The sequence below is a fragment of the Hermetia illucens genome, chromosome 2 (assembly GCF_905115235.1).
Source record: "Hermetia illucens chromosome 2, iHerIll2.2.curated.20191125, whole genome shotgun sequence".
Classification (NCBI taxonomy): domain Eukaryota; kingdom Metazoa; phylum Arthropoda; class Insecta; order Diptera; family Stratiomyidae; genus Hermetia; species Hermetia illucens.
The window spans coordinates 148,063,444-148,077,217 of record NC_051850.1 but is presented as its reverse complement, the minus strand read 5'-3'; the positions used below and the strand labels follow the sequence as shown (position 1 = coordinate 148,077,217).

The following is a 13,774-nucleotide window of genomic DNA, read 5'->3' as shown; positions in this document are numbered from 1 at the left end:
TTGAAAGTGGTCTCGTCTGGAGTGGCGCACGTATGTTTGTGTGACACTGCTAATTGAGTAATCCGCAGTCCGATATCATTTGTATTTTGATGTAAGCTATGGGAGCCAACGTGTCGCCTGAATACGGACTTCGTCTCTACTTGACTGTTGAAATGTCTAAGTATGATTTTGATATCATACTTGGGACAGGCTTTGACGGTCCGCTCAACTGCCTCGTAGAAGGTATCCTTTTCCGACTATGCAGTCTACTCTGTAGGGGCGTGAACATTAATGAGGCTTATATATCTAAACTTGCCTCGCAAACGCAGAGTGCATAGCCGTTCGCTTATATTTTCAAAGCCGATAACAGCAGGTTTCAATTTTTGGCTGACTAAGAAACCTACTGCGAACACATGGTTTACTGGATGGCCACTATAATATATGGTGTTGCGGCTCTTCTCCAGGAAACCGGTGCCTGTCCATCGCATCTCTTGTAAAGCTGTTACATCAGCCTTATATTGGGACAGGGTATCGGCTAGCTGCTCAGCAGCATTCGGTCTGTGCACGGAGCGCACGTTCCATGGGAAAATGCGTTTATCCGTTGTTGTTGCCGGGTTCGTCGTTTTGAAATCCACCCTGTCCGAGGCTCCTGTTGTGGCTTCGTAACATCGGTTTTCCGTGTAGGGTTGTCACCGTCATATTAACCCGAAAAATATTTCTGCTGATGCTTGTCTCGTGCTTCAAATTGTGAGGCATTTTCAAATTTCTAAAGTCTTAATTGGGCAACAATTTTTCATTATCTGCCGTACTTATGATTGCCATAAAAGACTGGGCTATAATATAATACGTCAGTTGTACGAACCTGGAGCAACGAGATCGAGAGACTAATGGTTTACCCCTCAGCCACCGCGCCGTCAGCAGGTGGCATATATATGAATTTAATATGTCAGACTATTCACGGGGCAAACTAATTTTAAACCTCTTCGATTGTGTGGGCAGCCCCCTCAAAGTCTACACAATATCATGCTTTTTCCTGTATGCATAGGATTTCGTAGCTTGCTTGTGTTCACCAAATTTCATCTTAATAGGTGTGACCGTTTCTAAGAAACGTGCAGAGGAATAAAAAACAAACAGTAAATTGATTTTAATAAGGCTTTTTACACAAAACCATAAAAATTAATGAGTATAGCGATAGTGAAGACTGTTTAAGACAAACACTATATAAGTCCGGGTATATAAAATTCTTGGGTCCTGTGGGAAGAAACTCTTCACTTCAATCTTCACTCTCGCTTTTACCCTTAAACAAGTCGGGAAACCAGAAGTTGAACGCTTCAGGTACGAAAGGTTTTGTGTATGTCCTTTATAAAGACATTTGAGTGTAAATTTGTCTCATTAGTACGTAACACGTAATATACGCCAATTTAAAATCTTGAATTTCCAAAGAAGCAACAACTTTGACCTATTATAACTTTGTTAGTAATATTGGGAAACTTGGTGGGATCAAGCTCTATATTATAGCCTACATTGCAGCAAAATTTCGTGGTGCTAGGATGAACTTAAAGGGGGTTCTGCAGCCAATTACTGAAAATTATAATAATATACTATTATCAACTTTATTTGAAGGGATATTGGTATGGAAGGTATTTCGGAGCCTAGCCACCATATAGTGGCAGCCTCTTGATTTTTTTCAGATTTTCCCATTGGCCAGTTTTATGAGAATGGCCTCGCTAAATAAATTATCGCTTTCGACCCCCCGAACTCCCCGCCTTTCCAACAAATGTCAAAACTAAGACCACTTCCGGAAAGTACTAACCAAGACCTTTCATTTGATACCCCACAAGACTATATTTGGTGAAAAAAAATTTACACCCCCCTTGAATTCGACGTAACAGGATGTAACTCACTGCATGCGTGAGCGTTCATAGTTCCCACCTTTCCATCAAATTTAGTGTCAATCGCTCCTACAATCTCCGAGGAAAATGCTTGTGATGGACAGACAAACGGTCAGACAGACAGACAAATAGTAAACCAATTTTAATAAGGTTTTGCTTTACACAAAACCTTAAAAAGGAAACATGTAAACAAAAGGTTTTCCGAATACCCATGAGTTAAACCAAAATTTTAAGCCAAAGTACGCTAAGAAGTTGAAGCTCTGTCGGACGATCATTCCCGCGCGAGGTCATCAAACTTAGGAGTGTCCAAATTTTTCCACTGTTGTTGAGTATGAATACCTACCAAAGGGGCATCGAGGCCTTTCAATAAATCCTCATCTTATTTTTCTATAATTCAAATATTTTCGCTTTCTCCAGATCTTTACAATAATTAAATCAATTACAGCACCACTATCTGATTAAATATAGATGAAGTAAGTTGGTTAGGTGTGTAACTATATTTAATTGCACTCTAATCATATAAAACTATCTAAAAACAAGTTGAATCAAAATCGATTAAAGCACAGTTGAGAAAATATAAATAATTCATTGGGATTTAATGAGTAACCATCTCTGGTGATAGTCGCATCCAGGGGTACCTTCACTCTGTTGCATCTCAACATCATTAAGTCTAAAATTGAAGTGGACCTTCTATTATCGCATCAATTTTACTTCATTCTCCACTAATCCATGATTATCTGACTCTAAGATAGCAGGCAATCTTGAATATTGTGATGATAAACGATTTACGGTAGGTCATCCCAACCATTCATAAATAATAATTATCGTTGATTGGTGGAAACCACCTTTCTTTTTGAGAATTGCAAATTTTCCGGAAATGTGGATTTTGCTTATGAATCTGAAATAAAGCAAAATGGAATAATGAGAATGAAGGCTGGAGGATGCGACAAGATACAATATTCAAGTGTAATTCAGACGATGACGCTAGAAGCAATTTGTAATAATGTGAGAATCTTTCAAGTGAGCATTTTAATAATGGGCCTCATGTCATGGTGCTTCTGTTGGGATGATGTGAACCAGAAGTTGTTATTCTTTGTGAATAACTTCTGATACTGTTATTGCATTGTGTGTGGAAATATGAATCTTCCGGAGATATTCACATTGATCCGATGCGAACTAATTATACTTTTTTCTATGCATAAGCGCTAATCCATCTGGCTGTGTTTTTGTATCTTTGAATAGAAGCCATGACCGAAATTTCCATTTCAATCTGGGAGCGGAACATTTGAGATGAATAACGATGGAAATTAATTCAATTTAAAGTGATTGCAATGAGATTTTAGTCTGGTGAAAAGAAAGTGATCATCAGTAAATGGAAATTAATAAATGTAATGCAAATTCTAATTTTTTGTACTTAGTATAACGTATACTGTATATTGTATCTTAATGTTAATTATATGCATGGCGGCATAAATAGGTATTGCGATATGAGGTAGTGTTTAAACCTTCGAGCGATTTTTTCGTTAATTGAAATTTTGCTAAATAGTGCCGTATCGAAAGCGAAATTTATATTTAATGGCTTTTGAACGTGCATATTTAAGAGTTGCACCGTTTTTATGAGTGACATAATGTAGACTGGGAAAACTTTGATTGATTGATTGATTTATAAATAAAAATTAGATGAAAACATGATTTGTGCGCTAGCAATCTCCATGTCGAAATCAACTATGCTTCAGAAACAGCTATCACCCCTCAAAATCAGACTGATCTTGCGACATCGACCTTTTGCTTTCGTTACCGGTTTCTGATTGGATTTTGAATTGTGTGGACGCTTCCCGATCACAGTATCGAGGGTTCGTAGAGAGGGTTTCTATGAGGGATTCAATGCAGTCCAGGAGGCTTTCCAAAGTTTACATTGGGATCGTAATGGGAAATTTGGGGAAAACGATCTTGGGGACCATAATGGTAATGGTGAGTGGTTCGCGGTTTTCTGCAGCTTCGACTGTCTCGCCATTCGCTGCACATTGGTTGAGTACAGAGCCTGACATAAGGCCAGTTGGGTGTCAACTGACAGGCCACGTACCCCTACTCAGATGGGCCACATCATGGTTATCAGTAGATTTAGGAGCTGTCTTATAGATGTGCGAAATAAAAGAGGTGCTGACATCAGCTTCGGGCAAAGCCATCAATTGATAATCGCTTGCCTTCGCTTGCGTCTGCCTCTTTTCACAGAAGTGGGGAGATTCTACCCATGAAGCTCAACCTAGTTCCCTTATGGGACTCGGCTGTCTTTCGACAGTGGAGAAATTGTCTTCACATACAATTTGAACAGCTGGCAGGAGGATATTAACGAGCACTGTGCCTCCACTACGTCCCGGAGGAGCGTAGAGAATTGAAGGCTCCTATTGCCGCTGCGAGCGGGAGCGAACGTGATGCCCTTGAGCTCCGATATCACGGAAAATCCTAGAAGGTGAAACGTAGCGTGGGCGGTGACATAATTCATTGTTGCGCTAGTCAAGGGAGCGGAAGCTGTCTCAAACAGCCCCGATTTCGCTAACGTATATCGTATCACATCGACGGCGTGATCGTTAAAGGGGAAGAGCGTTGATCTCTCGATCTCGTTGCGCCAGGTTTGAATTCCGATTGCCATGGATGATTTGCGTTCGTCTCTGTTCTTGTCACTACTGTTGTAAGCTTATCGCTTGTACAGCACCAAGTGTGATCATAGTGAAACTGAAGCACAATCTCATTGAAAATAAAAATGTCAGAGAAAAGACAAGAACAACGAATAGACTGTGTCGATGCCCTATACTCCGCAAATGAGTGAAGACACAAACAAATATATCGCATCATGAGAGAAATTGGTGGTAGTCGGAAGTTTCCACATGGTCTTGCGATAACGGTATATTCCTCATCCACGACGACAAATTGCTTCTTCCACTCATCCGTAAATGCTGGGATCCGAAATCTTTCCTAGTGAGTAGCCACAGAAATAATTGTCAACATTGTGAAAAGGGGAACCCGCCTCGAGTGCAACAATTGCAGCAGTATTTGCGTGTTTCTTGCCTTCGTAAAGGTAATAGATAAAGTTATCTCGAAAACATATCGAATGCTCAATGGACAGAGAGCACACTTTTTCCCGCTCTGGATTGGCCACATTCACACCCTTCGGATCATTTTCGAGCAGTGTGCAGAGTTCAGATCTGTCCTTCACCTGCTCTTCATCTATTTCGAGAAGGCTTTCGACAGCGTCAACAGGGAGTGTCTCTGGATTGTCTTACGCAGGAGAGGCATCCCGGAGGAACTAAAGGCGATTATCACAGCGGAAAAATTTGAAGTTCAAAGTAGAGTCTGGCAAGGTTGCGTTCTTGTTATCGGGGACATTCTCCATGCTACCTTATCCGGAACACCAACGGACCATGACATATTTCCTCAAACACCTTGAATACATTGATGAAATTTGTCCGTCCTGTCATGTCATGGCCCTTGGCTAAATGGTTCCCGGATTTCGAAAGAGAGGTGATTAGAGTCTGACTGAAGATACGACACCAACAAAATGAAGGTTCTCAGTCTGATTGATCATCGCGCTCTTCTTGTCTGTATCAACGGGCAGAACCGGGAACAATGGGGCATAGACGTGGTTGAAGCGCATCCAATTATCAGACGCGCTTTCGACTTAAAATCACTGAAAATAGAGACTTCTGAGTCGCCCAATAAAGGTAAGGATGTGAGAGTTGAAATTATCACTATAAGTGTATGGCAGGAGGGAGGACCTATTATGCGAGGCCGCCATCATTGTAAGAAAGTAGATAGTGCAGGGTAGTAATTCCGTGAGAAGAAAGTTTTTCTAGGGTATTGTTTGCGGGAGAGTCATGCTGAAGGAAAATGCTACGTGTTGCTTCTAGGCAAAATTTAAAAATTTGAAAGCTCATCCGCTGCCTCATTGCCTTTTAACGGAATGTGGCCGGGAACCCAATGTATTCAGCAAGCCGAACGTTTTTAGGGTATTGAGGTAGGTAGAAGAAATGTCAATTCTTCTTTCGCTTCGTGTCTTTCAGAGTTATTTTTACTTTAGCGTAATACCTAAATATTTGTCTTCTGATTCTCGTTTAATTTCTATGCCATGTATTCTAATGGGTCTCAGAGGATGAAGCTCGTGCTTTTTAATAAATAATATTTTGGTATCCCGGATAGATACGCAGCCACGCGCTTTTGCACCAGGTACTAGTAATTCTTAATCCATTGTGGATTCTGTACGTAGGCTATCCTCATATTTATCCTTACAGATTAATACAGTATCAGCAGTGGGACCCTGGATTTATATTCTAGTATTGCTCTCGTAAGAGTTCAGCAACTACCATACTCCAAATTAGCGGTGACAGTACTCTATCTTGTGGACGAACTTGATTAGTGTTCATGAAAATTGAGTTTGTACCTGTCGGCATTTCTACACTCTAATGTCTTGGCCATACGCCAGTGTATTTCTGGCTCTTTTACGGATCAAGGCATCTCGTATCTCTCAGCTTACTGTTGCTTCCGAGCAAACCTCTTTTGCTGGTTTCCAATTTTTCTTATTTCTCTTTCTGTCTGCTACTGGGTTCTTCCGCCGTAAGATTGGACACACTCCGGGAAAGGAGTTCTGAGAAGCAGATGTATAGCCTAGATACCTCTGTAATTTGTTCAGCACCTTCACAGAATTTTCTACTGTTGCTCTGGTGGCTTGCATCGGAGTCCCAATCTGTTCTGTTGGGATTCCTTATCATTTTCTTTCTTCTTCTGAGTTGCCTCAACGTCGAATCTGATTATTTGTGGTTCAATATAGAGCGTTCGTCCGACCAGTTCTTGAAAAGTCAGTTCGTCACAGTATTTCCCAGAATTATGTCTAGCAGCTCTTGCTTGGTGCTGGTCATGATTATTGGCGTATAAATTGTATATTTCTAGTTTATTAATAATAATAATCGTTGGCGCAACAATCCATGTTGGATCAGGGCCTTGAAGTGTGTTAGAGCACTTCATTCAAGACCGTAACGGTACACTAGGAGGCAATGTGGTCAGCATTGCGCTCGCTCGAGATTATTACCCTGATTTGACTCAGGTCGACTGGTATCCGACGTCAAATCACGATACAAATTCCACTGCCACCAGTGAGATTTGAACCGCGACCTTCCGTACGACAGCCTTGCGCTCTAACCACTCAGCTATCCGGACAACAGCCTAGCTTATCTAGCTTATTGCCAAAAACAAATTCAGGATGATACCCACCTCTTCAATTGATGTAGCTGTTTCCCCAGATCTCATTATGAGCGTTGGCATCGCAGCCGAGATAAAGCGCCTTTCTCTTGTATAACTTCACCATTCTAACGACTAAATCTGGTGGGATCCGGATGTTCTTTCCTGAGAAATAGCCCGATGTGGCGACTGCCTCTCAAGTTCTATCCTCGGCATCCAAGTGAACTTAGACAACCATGAGACTTCCAGGCAAGAACTCGGAAAGACATATATATTTTAAATTGTGTTTAAGAATGATAGAAGCTCTTGGTTTTTCGCAAGAGAATACCAAATTATCTGCATGCTTCCTCCTTGTCCGGATGGACTGAGTGGTACGCTAGCGCGAGGTCGCGGTTCAAATCTCACTGGCGGCACGATTCCGGATACCAGTCGATTCAGTTGTGAATGGGTACCTGAGTGAAATGAGGGCATCAATCACGGGCAATGCTAACCTGACCACATTGCCTCCTACAGGGTACCGTATTCCTGTAGTGTACCGTTAAGGTTTTCAATGATCCTCCGAAGTATCTTTTAATGTGGGCCCATTCCCATTCTTGCGTTCGTCTTCCTGCTATGAGCTTATCACTTTCACCGCGTTATGTGTGATGATAATAAAACTGAAGCACAGTCTAATTAAAAAATGGGGGGGAGAAAAGCAATAACAACAAAGAGACTGTGTGGATGCTCAATACTCCACTAAGAAGTAAAAAGGAAACACTACCATGCACAGAAACGTTGCCAAATCTGTGATTAATAAGGCAGTTACAGCATTTAAGTGCCTCCAGGGATCGATAATCTAACCCGATCCTAAGGAGTTTACTTTTGTCTTCCAAATTGCTTCTAAAAGCTCTCTGCATGTGATCTTTATTTGGAGCAATTGAGGGGCCCAGAAAATGCTGCGATCATTCATTTTGATCTGGGTCGTGAAGTGTATTTGAATACTTTATTGAAGACCGCAACGGTGAGTCGACAGGTATCTGACATCCAGACGCGATACAAATTCCTCTGTCACCAGTAACTTTGAGTCGTGAAATTTTGCTGCGAAAGCCCAGCGTTCTAACTATTAAGCCATTCGGGGACATTTTTCCTTGGTTCTGCTTTTTAGGGATGCTGGGTGGCAAGCTTCGTTTGTTTAAAAACACGCCAGGGGCAGAAATGGAAAAAATCCTCCCACCTTCTAGATGGACTTTCGTGGCTTCTTACCTCCAGTTTCCCAATTCTAAGGCGTGGCTCTACCTCCAACATTGGCAACAGTTAACCTCATTAAGTCTCTTTAGGATTTTGACATCAATTCACAGTTTGTGAGTGTCGCACGTGTTGTTCCATTTATTTCGAATTATTCCATTTGATGGGGTTTTGGGCTTGAGAATAGTAATTATTTTATCTTTGAGGGACGAATTTAAATAACACAAAATAATACAATGCTATTATCTTATTATTCCTATATTACTCTAATATTATATACAATTTTCAAGACAATGTCCTCATATTCTTTCTTTCTTTTCCCTTTCCAGGCCAATTTCATACGTACAAATTTAAATTCTTCCAATCAAAGTGTAAGTATCCAATTGAATTATGAGTAGAATGTGTTCTTACTTGCCTAGGCTCATCAAATTTCATGCATCATTCTTCTCGTGCTTAGATAGGCCACGGGTTCATTATGATCTCTTCTAAAAACTTGATCACTGCCGATATAAAAGACCGCAATTGAAGATAGCAGTTAGCATTTGAGACTGTACCTAATGTCCGTAGAGTGGCTTTCGGGTCATTGAAACATTTTAAATTTTAAATCGAGAAGCGTTGTTGCGCAACATTCAATTACAACCATCAAGTCACTTTCAAGCATTATGTAGTTGATTGTTTGGACGAAGATGAAGAGATCTTAAATCAAGTTAAGATCTGTTAAATATCAATAAAGTAAAGCCTTTGTTAATTTGACCTCGAAATCGTGAACTTGGTGGCTTCTTTTTCCAAAGAGAAGCTAATCAGAGAATACGGATAAAAGAATAAAGTGCTTAGTAATGATTTGTTTCTTCTTTTCTTGTTACTTTGAAGAGTTGTGTTATGACATCATAGATAAGTATAGATATGATGACTCCATCCACTCCATTTATTTCTAATAATTTCTAATGGAAGAAGCTACTGAACTATTGAGGGAATGAACTAATCGTTCAATGACTGAAGTGCTTCCGCACATACATGGGCATACATTTATGACACTACTTGTAAAAGACTGTTTTGACCTTCCTTCCTCTGATTCCGATAACAATGCTCAATGGTTATGAAAGAAAGAAAAAGATGAAGTTATAATAGTTTTCCGTTTGACATTTGACATTTCAGGTTATCAGACCACCGCGGCTCTCGATCCTAGTTCAGTGCAGTTCGATTTCATAGCGAAAAACCTCTTTATTTTCAATGCTAGGTTTACAACACCGTTATATTTTGTTTCTGCAGAGACTCATTCATTCGAATGGTGGGGCCAACTTCTCGATATTCCATCAGAACGGAAGGAAAAGCTTAAGCAATATTGACTTCTCTGATGGTTAGTTTCAATCATCACTTTGGTCAAATTTTATTTTAGATATTGCGTTTGCCGCTTATTTTAGTCATGATCAGGAAAAGGAGTGAAAGGTTCCCCCAACTATAATTAAGGTTTTGCTTGAAAAACAGTTTGGGGGAGGGGGGTCCTTAAACATGCAAATTTTTTTCACCGAATATAGTCTTGTTGGGTATCAAATGAAAGGTCTCGATTAGTACTTCGAAACCAGTATTAATTTTGACAATTGTTGAAAAAGCGGGAGTGCGGAGTGTCGAAAGTGATAATTTATTTAATGGACCCAATTTCAGAAACTACCCAACCGAAAACTCTAAAAAAATCATGAAGACTCTATGCACTGTCCAGGCCTCAAGATACTCTCCATATCGATACCCATTCAAATTAAGTAAATAAAAGTATATTACTATATTTTTGAAGAAATTGACTAGAAGCCTCCTTTAAGTTTATCTCAGAGTTGCAGTAATATAGAGTATGGTATGAAGCGTAATCTCTAAGTTTGATAAGAATCGCACTATTACTAATAAAGTTACAATAGCTTAAAATTGTCTTTTCATTGTAAATTCACTGCAACCCAAATTACTAAATATGAAAAAAAGTTGACTGGCGGTTTCGTCCAGGGCAGAGGCAACTCATCAGACGCTGCCTCAGCTCTACCTGGGAACAGTGTGACCGAAAGTAGCGACAGGTGGTAATCGCTCCATTTATATACATAGTATAGCCATATGTTCTGTCAGTCCATGCGTATAGCGAGAAATATTAGGCCGCCGAAACTGGTCACACTACGCACGGAGAGTACCTAACCCCATACCTCACTTCCGTCAGACTTTCAGGTTTCGAAGGCCAGTAGCGCGTGAACGATAACATGATGAAGTTCAGTAACTACGAAAAAAGAATCGCGATTATTGTGTTGCACCAATGTGGGAATACGCCCTAAAAGATTCATAGTTTGTTAAAAAGGTTGCCGGTAAACAAACGATTCGTTTTTAGGACATTCGTCGTATTTTACGAGAAGATCTCGGTCTCGGTGCCTACCGGCGGTGCGTTAGCCATATGTTAACGCCAAAACTGAAGGAGTAACTGATATTCATTTCTGCGAGGCCGGCGTCAAAACTAATGCGAGCGTGTACGAAAATATGTTAGAGGATGTGGAATTGAACCCTTTGGACTACAGCCTTTGGTCTAAGTTAGGGGAGACTGCCTGCGATCGAACTTACACCAATTTGGAGAGTTTGAAGGCCAGCATCGTGCGTGCAGCTTGAGAAATGCCGCTTCATACCGTGCGTGAAGCGATCGATACATGGCCTATACTATGTTTAATCGGAAACACGACATAAGTGCGAATTATATTGAAGTGAAATCCATCGTAAGTTCAGACCTAAACCAAACCGAAGTGAATTTTTTTTCTTGTTGAGGATGCTGGGAGTCCTAAATCCGCATCCACTTGAGGACGGACCGGGCACCTTTTTTTGATAAACTTGGGCGTTTGACCCAAAAAAGAGGTGTCCGTGGACCACAAGAGAGGAAGTAAGTTGCTTCCCAAATGGTTCGGTCCACCATCAAGTCAATGCGGACTCAGGACTCCCAGCATCCTCAACAAGTACTAAATATCAATATCACATTAAAGTGAGTAGTTTGACATGCTGAATATACATATGCATTACGGGCTACATACAAATGGGGTAGTTCTACACTAAAATATACTTACATAAAAAACAAACAAAATCTTTCATACCTGAAGCGTCTAAATTCCGGTTCCCTGACTTATTTTTTTCAATAACAAGGAACACTTTGGTTGATTGTTGTCATTTCTAGCTGCATCCATCTTATTGAATATGTCAAAGTAGCTTCCTCTTCAGTTCTGCACAGTGAATGAAATGAAGAGATATGTATATAAATTCAAATTGAAATTTTATCTGTCTTAATAAAATAATACGATAAATTCACCCATTTAACCCCATCTCCGTTCCTATCAAAACAATAAAAACGTTCTACTCCTTTCAATTTAAAGTTCTATTATTTTATATTTCGTGCACTTTATTCGGATGATTGACGAAAAAAATCATGAACGGGAGCAATTTGAAGATCAACCCACAAGAATTGTGTCTTTGATTAAGAAAGCGAAGCGACCATTGTAGTGAAGAAATGACACATTGCCTTTGTCATTTAATGCCCGTTCTATCCAGTTATACCATATTGTGATTGATAAGTGCATAATTTTGAATTCTGTGTATTCAGTTCTGCAGAACGGGAATGGTAGTTTTTCAGATGTAAAACGTGACGAGAGAGGAGAAACGAATGTCAAAAAAAGAAAGAAAATATTTACCTAAAAATCCTAGATCTGCGAGATCTCGGCCATTGCTGGACTTACTAAACACCACATCCTTCACGTTCCAAAGATATAGAAATTATAGAGGCACTTGGCCCGTCGCGTCGTCATCTCGGTCGGTCATAGGTCTGCTCCGGGAGGAGTTGAGAGGCTGTCAAATCACCATATAACGCGTCAAATCATCATTTATGTAAAATAAAACCTTATTAAAATCGGTTTATTGTCTGCCACGTGAATTTTTCTAGGAAACGGTTTTAGCGATTGACACCAAATTTGGTGGAAAGGTGGGAACCGTGTATGCTCACGCATACATCATTCTACATCGAATTTAACGGGGGGAGGGGGGATACATGCAAAAGAGGGTTGTACATTTTTTTCGCTAAATATAGTTATGTGAGGTATTAAATGAAAGGTCTCGGTTACTACTTTCTGAAGCCGGTATTAGTTTTGCCATTTGTTGGAAAGGTGAGGAGTGCATGAAGTCGACTCTACGCAACCGAAAAATCTGAAAAAATCAGGAGGATGCCTCTATATGAGACCGAGGCTTTGATGGCTTTTCAAATAAAGTTAATAATAGTATATTGCTATTTTTATTTTTAGTAATTGACTATGTTTTACAGTAAGTTGTAAATTCATCCTTTCATCCTAGAATCATGCATTATAACGTGCTAGGTAAACGAAATAAACAAACTCCTTCATACCTGAAGCGTTCAGCTTCCGGTTTCCCGACTTGTTTCGGTTCTCCTTTGGGTCGTTTGCTATTGACTTTGATACTCAGAAAATCAAAGATCCCTCCCTCACAATTTCTACACGGTGGATGCATTCGTGATCGCAGATGTCCTCATTTTCGATGCAATCATGGTATGTTACGGCACTGCCTCTATTACCGCGAAGTGCCGTTCGTTGTCGTCGATAGTGTGTCAATACTCAGAACCATGGGGGATGACAAGACGGATAATACAGCAATAAATTTTGGGTCCAAGATTTTCGTTGATCACAAAGAACGCCGTTATACATTTTTTGAGTAATTTGGAATTTTAAACCTTAAGAGGAGTCCGAGAACCACAATAGTGGAAGTAGGTTATTTTGCAATTGGTGCAGTCCGTTACCAGATTGCTGTAGACTCAGGACTTCCTCAATCCTCCAAAAATTAATTGTACCTCTAGTTTGTTGTTGAATTGTTTCTCCATGTTGAGGGCCAACGTCATCCTAATCTTCCGGTTGGAGAGGATTTCTGCTGAAAATGGTTGTCTGGCTGTCTGGCACTTAATGTTGTTCGGGGTAAAAAGATTAAATTCATACGGGTATAATTGAGTTTTTTTGTCGTTAACGAGCATTTTTAGTATCATATACCGCACAGTATGCGTAGAATTCCACTAAAGAATACGAAAAATTTCCGGGGATTTGGAGTAGGGACCGAGGATTACGAGAATACATTTCCCGTAAAATAGTTGTGTATAGTTGATGTGAATTCACTGTTTTTGTTTTTGACAAGAAACTAGTCCAGTTTGACAGATGATACTCTTGATGCTGTTGCCCATGTTTGACTAGTAAAAATAATTGGGAGCTAGATACTTCATGCGACGGATGCCAAGGTGTTCGCGGTGAAGAAGTTTGAAAATTTTAGACCGTATAGTTGCTGGTCTGATGACACGCTGGTTGTAAAAACAGGCGTCCTTGTTTGACACTTAGTATATTCTATTCGTGATGATAAAATTGATTATCTTGCTATTCTAATATTTCGCGTAGCTT

The 13,774-nt window shown here is 40.1% G+C and overlaps 1 protein-coding gene across 2 annotated transcripts in view; it reads left to right on the top strand.

Annotated features, from left to right (window-relative positions):
* The window catches only part of LOC119650168, a 133,033-nt gene that overhangs the window by 75,230 nt on the left and 44,029 nt on the right, over positions 1-13,774 (top strand). For both annotated transcript variants that reach the window (XM_038052718.1, XM_038052717.1), the window contains exon 3: positions 8,654-8,695. The gene's annotated coding sequence lies outside the window, so the exon portion shown is untranslated. The remainder of the gene's footprint in view (positions 1-8,653; positions 8,696-13,774) is intronic.